General features: G+C 30.9%; 1 protein-coding gene across 1 annotated transcript in view; it reads left to right on the top strand.

Annotated features, from left to right (window-relative positions):
- LOC129225963 (nephrin-like) overlaps positions 1 to 14,606 on the top strand; it is a 293,822-nt gene that overhangs the window by 208,220 nt on the left and 70,996 nt on the right. The gene's annotated exons all lie outside the window — the stretch shown is intronic.

The following is a 14,606-nucleotide window of genomic DNA, read 5'->3' as shown; positions in this document are numbered from 1 at the left end:
TACTATCGTTGGACAGAAGAGATATTAAATATATCCGCCTTTAATATGCAAAAAAAAATGTTAGAATGCTTAAAAGCAATTAATCTTTAATTCCTGCACTTATGGTTCTTCACCATTTAAAGGCCGCTTTAGCTTTATAGTGGACTAAGGGCTGTAAAATTCCAGCTCTGATTGCTTAAGAGGTAGGCATGTGCAAATTTATTAATGCTCATTTTGTTGAATATAGGAATAAAAAACATTTCTAAGAGCTTTTTGGCGTTTACACCCCACTGTATGGCGTGAAGGCGTAAATTTCTATCCTTAATGCTTGAGTACATTTTTTATGAAAGGGTGAACCAGAAATAAGTTAATAATTTTTAAAACTTATCACGCTTATATTATATTTTTAAAATTATTTAAATATTTCCTCATAATTCCTTTTACAAGTTACATATTTAAGCTTTTTAACCAATAAACTACTTACTTAAAATTCGCACATCATTATAAATTTCCAATATTTTTTTTTGCAAAAAAACTAGACAATAACTAAACTATTATTATGACCTAAAACTTTACTGTAAAGTCAATTATGCAACTAAGTGACATATTCTGTAAAATCCAGACTTTTCACAGCAGCAATTTTGGAACTCCTTGCTACATCTAATCATGAAAAATCATTCTGTAGTGTCGTGCTTCATATATATATACAAACATACACACACGATTGTTAAATTTTTAACCGTTAAAAAGCAGCAAAAACTAAACTCTGCTGCTGAAATGTTTTTTTTTTATGCTACAACAGCGTACGATTTTAATTTGGTTTATTTATTTCATTATTTATTTTTCTTTTTTTAAGCACTTCGTTTATTTTTAAGTTTCAGCATCAGACTTATTTGTTCATTAGTTTTAAAAGGGATGCCAAAACAGAACTTATATTTCGAGCTATAATCTCATTACATTTACAGAAAAAAAATGCAGACATCTATTTATTCCAAGTCAGTGTAGTATTTCTACGTCAATAGGGCTTTTTCTATTCCTAGAATGCCTTTTTTCATTCTAAAAGTAATTTATCTTTGCAATGATATCTGTTCTTTTGTTAATTGCATCTAATATCAGGTTTACGTACGCCATCAATTTATTTTCCTTCAAGCCTTCCTTATCCGTAGGCGATAGAGAAGATTAATTGTCTCTGCGAATCAAGTTCTGTCTCATGATTCCATGGATTTTCTGTATCAAATATCTGCACTTCTAAAGCATAGGTATTGGGTTATTAATGAATTACGTGAGACAACTTTCACTGTGCTTTAAAGATATAATACTAATTAATTGTATCATTTATCTAAAAAGATCATAGAAACATGTATTTATTAAAATATATTACATTAGTTTCAAGAATTGAATTATATGGATTTGCTATTAATTTTTACATAAATCTTCTCGAAAGAATAATTGAATAATATAGATACATTAGTTTTTTTCCGAAAAAACGAGCAGTTTGCATAAAATCAATTGAACATTCTTTTACTTACACATAAAAAAAAAAAAAAAAAACTTAGAATTGTGGTGAAAATATGATTAGTTATATAATTTAAGTGCAACTTCAGTTGAACTATTTTGAGTAATGCACAAATAAATAATAATATTTATATTTTTTCACTTGATATTTTTTGCGTTATGAAACAGCGTTTATATAACAACCAATCTATGACTACAAATAATAGTAAAAGTTCTACAATTATTCTACTGAAAGTTAAATAAATCAGCTCAAGCATTCTTTTCAAGATGTCAAAATCAACAGAAATAATGCTAGTTAAGTTATAATAATGTATATTCATTTTGATGTTTAATAAAATTTGTTTGCTATACTCGCAATAATTTTGAAGAATTTTATCTGAAATTTGTAAAAGCATTATTATTATTACTTTTTTTTAACTCGCAAAATCAGCCAAACTCTTTTAAGTAAAGCACGCCTGAAAATGAATATTTGGTAATTTTGATAAAAAAAATGTTTATGTTGTGGGTTTTTATGGTTAAAAATAACTGAGCTTTTTGATTCAAACTGACTTTATTGTTGTATGGGAAAGTTGAACACATTAAAGTAGTTAAGATAACTTATTTTTTTCAAAATGAACAAAGATGAAGGGTTTTTAATTTTATTTTTTTTCGGAAAAAAAGCAGTATATTTGTATGGGGGATAAAAGTAAAATTATATGATAAAAATAAAATAACTTTTTATTGAAACGTTTTATGAATGTATTATTATATTTTTTCCCTTTAAATGAATAAATAAATAATGAAGAAATAAGCAAATTAATTGCTTTATTAATGTGTGAGAAAATATAACTGAGGAAAAAAAAGATAAGTGAATAAATGGAGAAGTGTGTGTGTGTGTAAATTAATAAATGAAGGGATTTGAATGAACTAATTGAAGAATGAATACGAAAGTTATTTCAAAAAAGAAATGAGTAAGTGTAAGAAATAAAGAATTCAACTTTGCATCATGCACACATCATCAATTGAATGAAACATTTACTATCAAAACATGCCTATTGCTAAGAAAGTAAGTGCATAAGATATCTTTATATATAAATTAATGCGTAACATAACGACCTCAAATCTTTAACATTTTACAAAATAATTCTATTTAGTTTGGTAGACCACAAATCTTTACTCTATGTATATGAGGTTTTGAAAATAAGTTGAATTATTATGAGCTTATTAGTTTTTGACTGAACTCAAATGTATATTTAAGATCATAGTCAAAGTTGTCCAAAATATGTGACTATGTAAACTGAAATTATTTCCACATTTCACTTTCCCCGCCTTTTTACTTTATTCACCGACATTTAATTTGATAACTAATAACTTAGGCCTTTTGCACACGAGGCGTTCAGTTAATTAACTTTTCGGAAAAAGTAGACTGTTAGTTAGTTGACTGACGTTGTTCGTTGTGTCCAGTTGAACATATTTAAGTGATACAACTTTTCTTCTCGAATCATACCCCATGGCTATGCAAATGTACTCGAGCAACTGCTCCACAACGCTGTCAAAACAGAACTGAGATGACTCAACTAGTTAACTCGTATGTAGAGTGAACGCTTGGCAATGGCATTTTAGTTTATTCAACCCATCGGCATGATAATGGTAGTGGCACATGTGTCGGGCCTGCCTGACAAGTTGACTTTGTAAACGATGCCGGGAAATTCTTTAACTTTTTTTACCTGGTAACACTTTCTACTAACGGCTCGTTTTAAAGTTGTCTCGTGTGAAGGAGGCATCTTTCATATTACCTGTAAAAACATTTTAAATGAAAATATGGTATTAATGCATGCTTTTCAATGCGGAAAAAGACATATAAAATGAGCTGTTGTGTGCATCACATGGCTTCCTTTAACTCCAATTTAATATCATTTCGCACTATTAGCAATTTTAATGTGGTTTAATGGTTTACTCTCTAAATATCACCAACAGTGGCCAAATTGAAACCAGATTTAAAAACCAAAGACTGGCGATATATCGCCAAGTGTCTGCCAAATTATAACACCACTTGAGTTTACATTGAAATTAACAATGATTTCCCGCCAAAAAGGGGCAAAAGACTCATTTAGAAACACCCGAATGCAATTAAAAGGGGAGGTGCAAAACTAGACCCCACTAGGAGTCTGCGTACCAAATTTCAACTTTCTAGGTCATTCCGTTCTTGAGTTATGCAACATACATACGCACGTACGTATATACGCGCATACATACATACGTACATACAGACGTCACGAGAAAACTCGTTGTAATCAACTCCGGAATCGTCAAAATGTATATTTTGCGTGTCTATACGTTCTTAGGCACTTATCCAAGCGGCGTAGTCGAATCAGGGAAAAAAAAAAAAAAACTCAGCATTCATTTGGGGGCGAGAAAAATGGAAACTAAGCTCTATTTTTGAGTGAAATTTTTTCGTGAATACGATACTTCCTTTTTTGTAAAAGGAAGTAAAAATACATAATGCATGTTCATCTTATTTATTTACAACTAAAAAATCGCCCGTAAAGGTATGACGGGTGAAAATTGCTTCTACATTTAAACGAAGCAATTACCTGCTACGCGATGTTCAATAAGTCGACATTTTAGTCCTAACTCCAGTGGATAAACCCTAAACTTTGATAGATAGCGTTCATTTTTGACCCCGTTTATGTTTCTTCATTCCCTTGAAATGAGTTTTAACAGTAAAACAGTTAAGTTACCGGATCCAGTTCAGCCTCGTCAAAATAAAGCCTAGTTCTGCATGCCAAACATGACCGAAAAATATTATTAAATTATAATGCCGTGGTGCGAGTTTCATTGTTGATGACGTCATCATTACTCGATTATTGAATTTGCTATTATATACAGGGTGTTCCGTTTTAACCTGCAAGACATTTATTTTCGCAACCGTTAGTCCTAGATATATACTTCCAATTGCAAAAATGTTCAAAATCAGACACAGAGTTAAGATATTGAAAGTTTAAAGTGAAAATAAAAATAATTAAAAAAATACCAAATTTAACTTTTTATACGGGGCCTCAGGTCCTTACTTGTAGTTAGGGAAATTTTCTCCATTGAAAAATCATTCCAACAGAAAAATTTTGACATTAGTACGTCTAATATTCACTAAGCTATGAAACGCCAGCGTTTTGTGAATTACACCACTTTACACTCGCCAGCAATAACACCATGCACAGAGTGTGATTTTTCAAATTGTTCGAGGTTTTTTAGTGTGATTTTGCGTATCATGGCATAACATTTGCATCTATTTTGGAATAGCAATGAAAAATATAAATACTTATTTGGGGGCACGGCAGTGCCCCCGCCAAGTCGAGCGCGAAGCAAACACTGCCGTACCATCTTTACTGGAACCATTTCGCCGCATTTTCGGGCCCCTATTTGAGAACCTTCTGGTGAGACTAGAACGCAGACATTTTCGTCATCCAGTAAGCTATCATCACATACTTAAAATCCGAAATTTCAAGTCTGTAGGTCATTTAGTTCTGAAGTTAAGCGAAAGCAAAGTTTCGCATTTATGACACTCACTCACTCATGATCATCAAAATAGAACTAGTACTTCCCATGAACTCAGAGATGTGAAATTTGGTACAGAGTTAGGGTTTGATAGCCACATAAAGGGAAAACTATAAAAACTAAGCTAATTGAAGATCTGGAGTGACCCTGATTAGAAAACACAAGAGCCCAACCAAACTATTCGAGATCGACATAACGCCTTTATAAAAAATATTCAACTTGGCGGGCCGCTTTATTTGATGTCAAAAATCGAAAGCTGAAGTATCTAATGAAGAACCCTCAGGTGTATTAGAGATATGGTAATGCCCCCTTCTACTATTGGTACATAAAAAAATCGACTGTCATTGCTAAAGTCCAGCGTAGTGGGACACATCTTCTAATTTAATCTAGCCTAACTTTAGTCTACTCGAACATTACACAAATTAAATGTTTCTACAAAAAGAAGTGAAATCCCACCAAAAACATTCTGTAAAAAACTAGCCAAGTCTCGATGGAGCTGCTTGTTTATCTCTAAAAAGTAGTGAAATCTAGACAAAGTCATGACAAGTCTAAGGTTCCTTACTGCGATTTCTTTATTATTGTAGTTAATGTTGTGTGACTTGGCCGTTAAATGGTACACAAGGGTATAAAACCAGGTGCTCCATGACACCATTGCACCAATCTTTCGCCAGAACCGCTACCCATTGACGATGAAAAATTTTCACTTGGAAAACGTGTAAACAAAATTGACTTGTACCCACTAACGTATAAAGAATGTTTAACGGCCAAGTCACACAACATTAACTATAATAATAAAGAAATCGCAGTAAGGAACCTTAGACTTGTCATGACTTTGTCTAGATTTCACTACTTTTTAGAGATAAACAAGCAGCTCCATCGAGACTTGGCTAGTTTTTTACAGAATGTTTTTGGTGGGTTTTATTTACTTCGACAACCTGACATTCCATCTTTTCTTTCGTACGGTCCCTTAAAACTTTAAACTTGAGTTTTGGTCACACAAATGTCCAGTTTTTTGTGTCAGTAATAGTTTTCAATGGAGATTATTTCTCTAAATATTAGTTAGGGGACCTGGGGCCCGTATAAAAGTGAAATGTTGTATTTTTTGGACCATCTTTATTTTTGCTTTAAACTTTCAATATCTTAACTCTGCATCTGATGTTGAACATTTTTGCAATTGGAAATATACATCTAGGATTAACGGTTGCGAAATAAAGGTATCGCAGGTTAAAACGGAGCATCATGTATATGAGAGTTTACCAACTCTTAATGTTGTGTTCAAAAAATCTCGCTGCTTTGAAAGCTTTAGTGACGAAGAAGAACACAGCGAAATATCTAGTAAGATTTTATCTTATCTTTGCTCTACTCTGACAGCATAATCTCATGTTAATCTGCACATCAATAAATTATCCTCTAACGAAAAGAACACGGAGATAGCGACGGCCAAGCCTTAACATGTCTAACCTTAGAGCTTGAGAGGTTAAAAACCGAAATAATAAATACATAGTTTTTTTTTTTTTTTTTTTTTTGAGAAATTATGTTGATCGGCATTTTTTAACCAGTTTTTACTTTGATTTGATTCCCTTGTCTTACTGCAAAATTATGAGAGTTTAATTAACTTAATGTTTACTATTTTAAATCATTCAATGAAAAATTATCATAGAAACTTTGTGCTACTTTATGAATTAAAAGAAAAACCAACGTAAATAAAGCACAAATTTTGAAGAAAACACAGCAGATAGCTATTTCAACGCTACAATGGAGCCTCTTCATCAGTGCAAAAGCTTGGGTTGTGTTGGTGAGCTTTTTGCACTGATGAAGATGCTTCATTGTAGCTTTGAAATAGCAATATGCTGTATTGTCATCGAATTTTGTGCTTTATTTACGTTGGTTTTTCACTTTAATTATATTTTAAATCATCCTTTTTAATCCTTCAAACAGCCAAGGCTCTTGTTTTAAAACCACATTTTTCTCTAGTTCTTGTAAAGGTTTTGTTTTCGTAGGAAAAATGTGTTACATTAAAAACAAATGTCTTTACATGTATTTAATTTGTTAACGTATTACTTTCAAGTGTGCAATATTTAAACTAATTTACAAACAACAATATGCTATGCATTATGAAGCTTAAAGAATATGCAACAAAACTTCACAGAGGTTTTGAAATGTGTTCTACTCAACTTTTACTATTTTATTTTATTCGTACTGCATTTTACTATGCTGATGTAGTATAATGTTTATATACTTATCAACTGTGCCTTAAAAATGTACTTGTACTTAAAGGGTAATAATTGAACCTTTAAATACAAATGATCATTATTTAAAATTTAAGAGAAATATTTGATTATTCGAACGATATTATTTTTTATTTATTAAATAAACTCTTGTTTTCAATAAAATATATATATTTTTTGCTTGAACGGCGAAACTTTTATCCCCTCTTTTGAGTAAGTTTTCTCTGCCTTAGTTTTAATTTCTGAGTAATCTAAACAAACATAAAAACTTTTTCTTGGTTACACGTATATATAGTACAACATATTTGTTGTAAGGATAAGAAACATCATTCCTCCATATTAAAAAAAACTATCAAAATAATGAAGAAAGAAAACTTTCTCGCGTGCTGTACTAAAAGAAAAAAGAAAAAAAGATATAGTTCAGCTGTATTTTAAATGTGTGTGTGTTTTGTTGCTGAACCTTTTGCATTACTTTTTTTTTTCTTAAAATGGGAGCTATTTCATAAACAATATGCTAATCATTTATCTTTTAGCCATGCAAACGCCTTCCGAACACGATGTTTTTATTTTCAGAAGAATAACAAATTATTAAAAGACCATTAACTATTAGCATCATTCTTCAAATAAAGGGAACCTAAATTCGTTTGTGTCATTGCTATCACATCCCAAAGTCATTAATTCTACCAAAATAATGTCATTCTTTAAATGTTTTCGCTAGACTTCAAGATTAATGAATATCAGCTTTTTTAAATTTTAAGGCTAATGATGCCAATGCGGATGACGTGTTTGTTTGAGATTTAAGCCAATTTAAATTGCATTATAAAAGCTTATTTTTGTGTCTCAGGTCGATTTTTTGGGGAGATTATTAGGAGACCCAGAGGGAGGGGAAGTAAGTTCGATTATTTTTAATGGAATGGAAAGCATGCATAAGGAAAAAAATGAAGTAATTTCCCAATGACTGTAACAAAATCTGCGTCTTTACAATTTAAAAATATGTTTTGAAACAAAAAGTAAAGGATAAAACCTTGGCCAGCAATATTTATTCAGATTATATTATTTGATTTTACTATTTCGGGTAAATGTATAAATACTTTCGAATTTATTTTTTCTTAACTTCAAATTTTGTTGAAATCTTAAAATTGTTTCGAAAAAAAATTGAACACTTAAAAATAAACCAACTGCTAGTTTACGTCTAATTTTGCTGGTTGATTTGATGCATTTTTTTTTCAATTCCCATGCCCTTATTTTTATTTTTGTTAATTTAATTTATTTTTCTATACATATATGTTTTTGTATTTTTAAAGCTGGTTGTGCATAATATGCTTTAGTACTTGCCCATAAATAGTCCAAAACAAAAACTAAAAATTATAGTTTAGGAATAAAATGTCTAAAAACTTTATTTATTTATTTATTTATTTTTTTTGTACTTGCTGCGTTATTCGACATGGCACGGTCTAGCTCAAATATAAAAAAATTTTCAAGCGACGCATGTTCAACAATTTATCTCCACCAAAAGAAAAAAACAATAACGTAAACTTTCCTAATAACGAGTTGGAAAGCACAATTTGGGTTTGGGCGTGACGGTACGGTCACACACTCCACACGTACAAAGGATTATTTTTCAAATAAAAACTTTCTTTTTGAAAGTTAATAATTTTTTAATAAGCAAAATAATATTTCCTTATACTCGTATATGCCTCAATTAAAACCTAAAAATTTAAATTCCGGGAAAAATGTACAAATATGTGTTTAAAGTGTCAAATCCGATCAAATGAAATGTGAACTATATGATATTAATAAAAGTATTTATAAAGTCTGCACTCACACTCCAAATGTAGAAAACATGCCCAGATTTTTTTTTTAAATTAAATGCTGTATTGTGTGTAAATCCCAACAACAACGCAAAAAATGAAAACATTGGCCAGAATCACTATTAGTTGGTGCGTTGTTATTGCAACGCGCGTTTTTCAAGTGTTTGCAGCAATTTTCAAAGGCTTCTTTGATCCTTACTCATATCCTTACTCAAAGAGTTTCTTCTCTCAGGTTTCCTCTTTACTTCTTCTCTACACAGTAAACTGAATCTTTAACCCCTTCCGGCTCGCTGCCGTCAAAATCATGGCTTCAACTTTCGTCTCCTGTTTTTTGCACATGTGATGCTTCCAGGATATACTAATCCCAGTTTAAGCATAATAATAATAATAGTAATAATAAATACGTATATTGTACAAACATCCTTATTTGCATAATCTAGTTCAATTAAAAATATGAACTTTTATGACCATTTTCTCTTTATAGTAAATAAAATAAATGTTCAAAGAAATTCTGGAATTAAGTCTGTGGCGGACGTGTGTCCAGGAGACCCCATAGCACCTACAGTCTTAAAATTTTGTACAAAATTACTTCTAGCCCCGGGGGTGTGCACCTAGGGTTTTAAATTATTTTTTAAAATCCGATTTAGTTTGTTTCTTAATTAATTTTGTAAGTTTAAATTTCGCGTAGCCAATTATTGCTTTTTAAAGGGGTGAAAAATTACTTGCAAATATTAACATTATAAATCGTTGAAAAGGGTAGAATTTTTCGCGATCTACGCAATTTTTTTCAGTGCTCTAACGTAATTACTGCGGAAGTTATTTGCATTTTTAGCGCAATTTTTTTTTAGGTTTAGCTAAAATTTAGGCACTACTTTCTTCATTAAATATATCAGTAAAGAACGAAGGAATAGTCCTACAGTTTTCTTTTTGACACCACTGAAAAGTGTTTACTCCAGATCTAACTCGTCCTATGGTCGTAATAATGCGTTTTTAATCTGCTTCTAACTGACGATTGCGACTCAATCTTCGGGGGTTGATGAGAGAGCAGGGGTCACAGCCCCCAGTACTGAAAATAATAAGATTGTTTAGCAGCAAACTACCTAACTCACGATCATTCTTTGAATATATAACTTTGTTAGTGCTTCTCATTGTGTAGTAGGAATTGCAGAATATATCACATTCACAGTAACAAAGATTAATTTATTTGACATAAGGCAACCTATTTTTTTTAAAAGATTACCTCTTTTTTTTTTTGAATTCTCAAAACATTCCACATTTTTTTCAAATAACTTGTGAAAACATTTGTTTCATCTTTAAAACTTTTCTGTAATATGGATATATATCAATGCCAATATTTAGTACACTTCTGCTCTACTGTTGACGAGCGTAATTCCACTAACAAATTTTCAGCTAAATATGCTTATTCATTTTTAAAAAATTTAAAAAAAAACGATTAGTCAAATTCTAGCGCTTTGTATATAGTCCACCAATTTTTATTTCAAAATATTTAGAAAAATACCTTATCTAATGAAACAGGTATGACTCTTTATCTGCGAAATATATTCTAAGTTGTTTTCAAAACGCGCATAGCGCAGAGACTAAAAATACATTATTCAATTCTTCTTTGTCATCTATTTTTGAGAAACATATGAAAAATACTTTGAGCTTTACTAAAACTAATGGTTTTTATACCGATAAAACAGTATAAATGTTAGGTACTATAATTAATTGTAAAAACGTTTTGTATAAAAGCTGAAATGACAAATTGTTTGCCAACAATAATTTGTCTTACACAGGTTGATGTTTTTGTTCTTTCGCATTCTGCTAAACACTTTTTTGAACTTAATCCCTGTGTCATTTTTAAGTAAATGTATTTTCCTGACTAACATAAATTTGTGATGGAGTAATATTTCTTTTTTTATTTATATGTACAACAAATTGAGTTTAATAATACTGATATCTAAATTCAATTTACTTAATGATTTCTACACACCTCCATATCGTATCTTATTATTGAAGGTTTTAGGTGATCTAAGGCTTGTATTTTAAAACAACAAACACTATCACAGGTATTTTTTCGGGAGAAAAAAAAACACATGCTAGGCTTGTGTAGTTAGAGAGTTTTATTGCAGTCAATCTCTCTATTTGAAGGCAAAATGATCATTTGCTTATTTTTTTTTGTACTGTTTCGGTATAAAGTAATATTTATATTAAGAAAAGAAATTAGTTTGATTATTATGTGCAATTAGCTGGTTTACGATCTAAGCAATTGATACGTTGATTTAGTTATGTTCTTCGCACTTGAATTGAAAACAGCATTTAAGAAGTTTCTGATGCTTTAACCATTCATGTGACTGCCACAAAAAGAAGAAAAAACGAATTAAAACTGCTATTCTACATCAATTACCCCTAAACAGTATTGAGATGATACAATTTTAATAATATAAAACTATTGACTAGCACAGACTGTCCGAAAAATCATTGACACAACAATTAGGAAAAAAGCAACGAATTGTCGTATCAATAAATGGGTGCGCCATAATACGCCCTAGGATCAAGAATTTTTTATGACTTCGCAAAAAGGAAGAAAATACAGTAATCGCTGCATCGCGTCATATTTTGGTTTTCTTACTATGATGATACAGCCGTCAATGTAAATTACTTTTAATTATTATTTTTTAATTTTTTCTGCGTTCCATTTTTACGATGTCAAAAAAAAAAAAAAAAAAAGAGCCTGTGAAGAACATCCTGTGTCTATTATCTACTGTATATTACGCTACAAAACTATATGAATATAAAATGAGAAACGAATGGACTTTCGACATACCTGGTACAAATATATTTCACAAATTCTAATGTTAAAATCACCTTTCCTTATAATGAAAATTCCAAATTAGCTACGACAATCGAAGTCATCTGACAAGTAGAAAAACTACCAATTTTAATAACCTTTTATTTAAAAGGTTATTGAAATTGGTTTATTGAAGTTTGGTTTGTAAAATGTTTCTTTGAAAGGTTATTGATACAGTAACAGGAATCATTTTTTTTAATACTAAAACGGGTTTGAACTTATTAAAATAACATAATATAGCCAGCAATAAAGTCAGTTCAATGACGGTTGAAAGTTAGATAATAATGCTAAAATGGTTGCGAAAAAGAGAGGGAGGGTATGGAAAAGAATTAAAGTGGGTACATAATTGTTCAAACTCTTAGAGTGTACGTTGTAATTTCTTCAAAATCGCATATGCAAAATTTATGCTGGTAAGATTTTTAGTTTAACTCAAAAGTAATGAATGAACCGATGTATTCATATTGCCAGCTTTTCTGAAAGCAGTTGTGGACCACAAGCGTAGCACCAAACCAGATAAGTACTGCATTTAGAAAACTGCTCAATGACAGGAAGCACTATTTTTTAAAACGTTTTATGTAAATATTGGTAACGAAGCATTTCTACTTTTTTTAACTCCCTATGATACTTAGAGTGTACTAAAGGAGGATCTGGTTCTAGTGTGCATCTTCGAGTGAGATTTTAGCTGGATTGTTTTTTACGGATCAAACTTTTCTTATTGTTTTCAGTCTCTTAGATGGCGGGATTTTACATTTGTTTTACATTTGCTTTTAAAGTTAAAAAGGCATTTAATATTGGATGATGTTTTGCAAAAAAAATAAATAGGTAAATAATTGAACCTCAAAAATTAGAGAAATTGCAAGCTGTTTTGTTTTGCAGCCGCTCGTTTTGTTCGCATACTTCAATTATCGGTTTCACGAAGAAACTTGATTGTTTTTATTTCCATTTTCACAATAAATTATTTTTAAATAGAAAAAGAACCGACTTCAAAAGAACAAAAATGAACTAAAAAGTTAAAAAAAATATTTTAGTCATATTTACAAATGATTTCCTACCCAAAAGTATAAATCAAATTTATTTTACAATTCTAGTACAAAAATCAAACCAACACCCAATTACAAAATAAACACTGATTTTAATTACTATACGATGAATTATTTTAGTACCTAACTAGTTGTATACGATCTCTTAATTTTTAATAACCATTTGAAGTCGAGGTCTCCTGTAAACTACTACCAGACGTAACTGACTGCCCACCAAATGCTAGTTACCCTAAGCTGCCCACCGGGTAGCTTAGCACATAAAAAAATTCCAACGAAGTCTGTTAATTAGTATTACCATAACGGTAAATTAAACTGACGGCGTCATGAAATATTATATCTAGAATGCTTGTCAAACTTCAGAAAACGGACACCATATATTTATTAAGACATATAAATTTAATCGTTAGTGGTGGGAGAGATTTCTGTCTTCAATTCCCTTTGAATTGAACACTAAATGTATTTCAAGACTGATATATATATATATATATATATATATATATATATATATATATATATATATATATATATATATAAGCACAGTTGGTGCCGTGAAAAACAAAAATCCTGTTGCGTGAGAATTAAATATTGTTCAAGACAAGGTTCCTTCGTTAAAAAGAATGCACCATTCACGGCAAAACTACGTGACCTGTGACGTATCGCGCAGCTGACGAAAGCTGGTCTACGTAGCCACAGCATATAAAATTTAAAGCTTCTTAGATTTTTCTGGGACCCCTCATTAGATCCAGAGTAAATTAACATGGGATCATCGGGAAAGTATACTTTTAGCAAACACAACCTTCTTCTAAATGCATTGCATAGTACAATCCTGAATTATAAAAAGGTAAGAACAAGGTTGCTTCCCTGGTAAGGCTTGTTTGCTGGTGTTCTTGGGGGTAGAATAAATAAAGTCAGAGTGGTGTTGATTAATATGAGCGTACAGAAATACTCCTACTATGGAAGACAACACATGTAGTTTAATAATCACACAAAACTATTTACATCTTTCTATATACATATTTATAAAACTAACATATTTTCATCATAACACTTCACGCCCAAAGCTCACAGTTCGGTTGTTTTATAGTTTTTCAAGTCTCCGGTCACGATAGTTCGTTCCTCGGAGGTTATTTCGGGCGCCCTCTGACGCCGTCGAAATAATACCCTTCCAAACAAAAGAAGAACTTTTTAAATCGGTCCAGTATTCTTGGAGTTACACGAAAATACACATAAAAAGCCGCAGACGAAATCAAAAACCCCTTTTTCTGTTAAAAACAGTTTACCAAACGTGCGGAATTTATAATTTTGTCAAGTATATTGTGCGTTATTGCCAAACAATGAAAATAATATAGAGAACATATTTTATTTTTACGTTTTTATTTTAACAGCCTTCTATCCAATTCTTCTGTTTTCCTCTCATGTATGTTACAGTTACTATAAAGAATACTTTACGATGACTCGTTATAACCAGGTGATTAATAATAGCACAGTAAAACGAGTTCTGTCAAATTGTGTGCTTAGTTGGATTTGTAATCTGTTTTAGAGATACGTACGAAGGCAAATTTACCTGTTGGTAATTTTCTCTATACAGATTGCATAACTTTTCCTTCCCAGTAAAGAGCACGAATTACAGAAAGACAACCTAATATTA

Source organism: Uloborus diversus, chromosome 7 (genome assembly GCF_026930045.1).
Source record: "Uloborus diversus isolate 005 chromosome 7, Udiv.v.3.1, whole genome shotgun sequence".
Lineage (NCBI taxonomy): Eukaryota > Metazoa > Arthropoda > Arachnida > Araneae > Uloboridae > Uloborus > Uloborus diversus.
The sequence above is the reverse complement of the archived record's forward strand: the minus strand, read 5'-3'. Positions and strand labels throughout refer to the sequence as shown.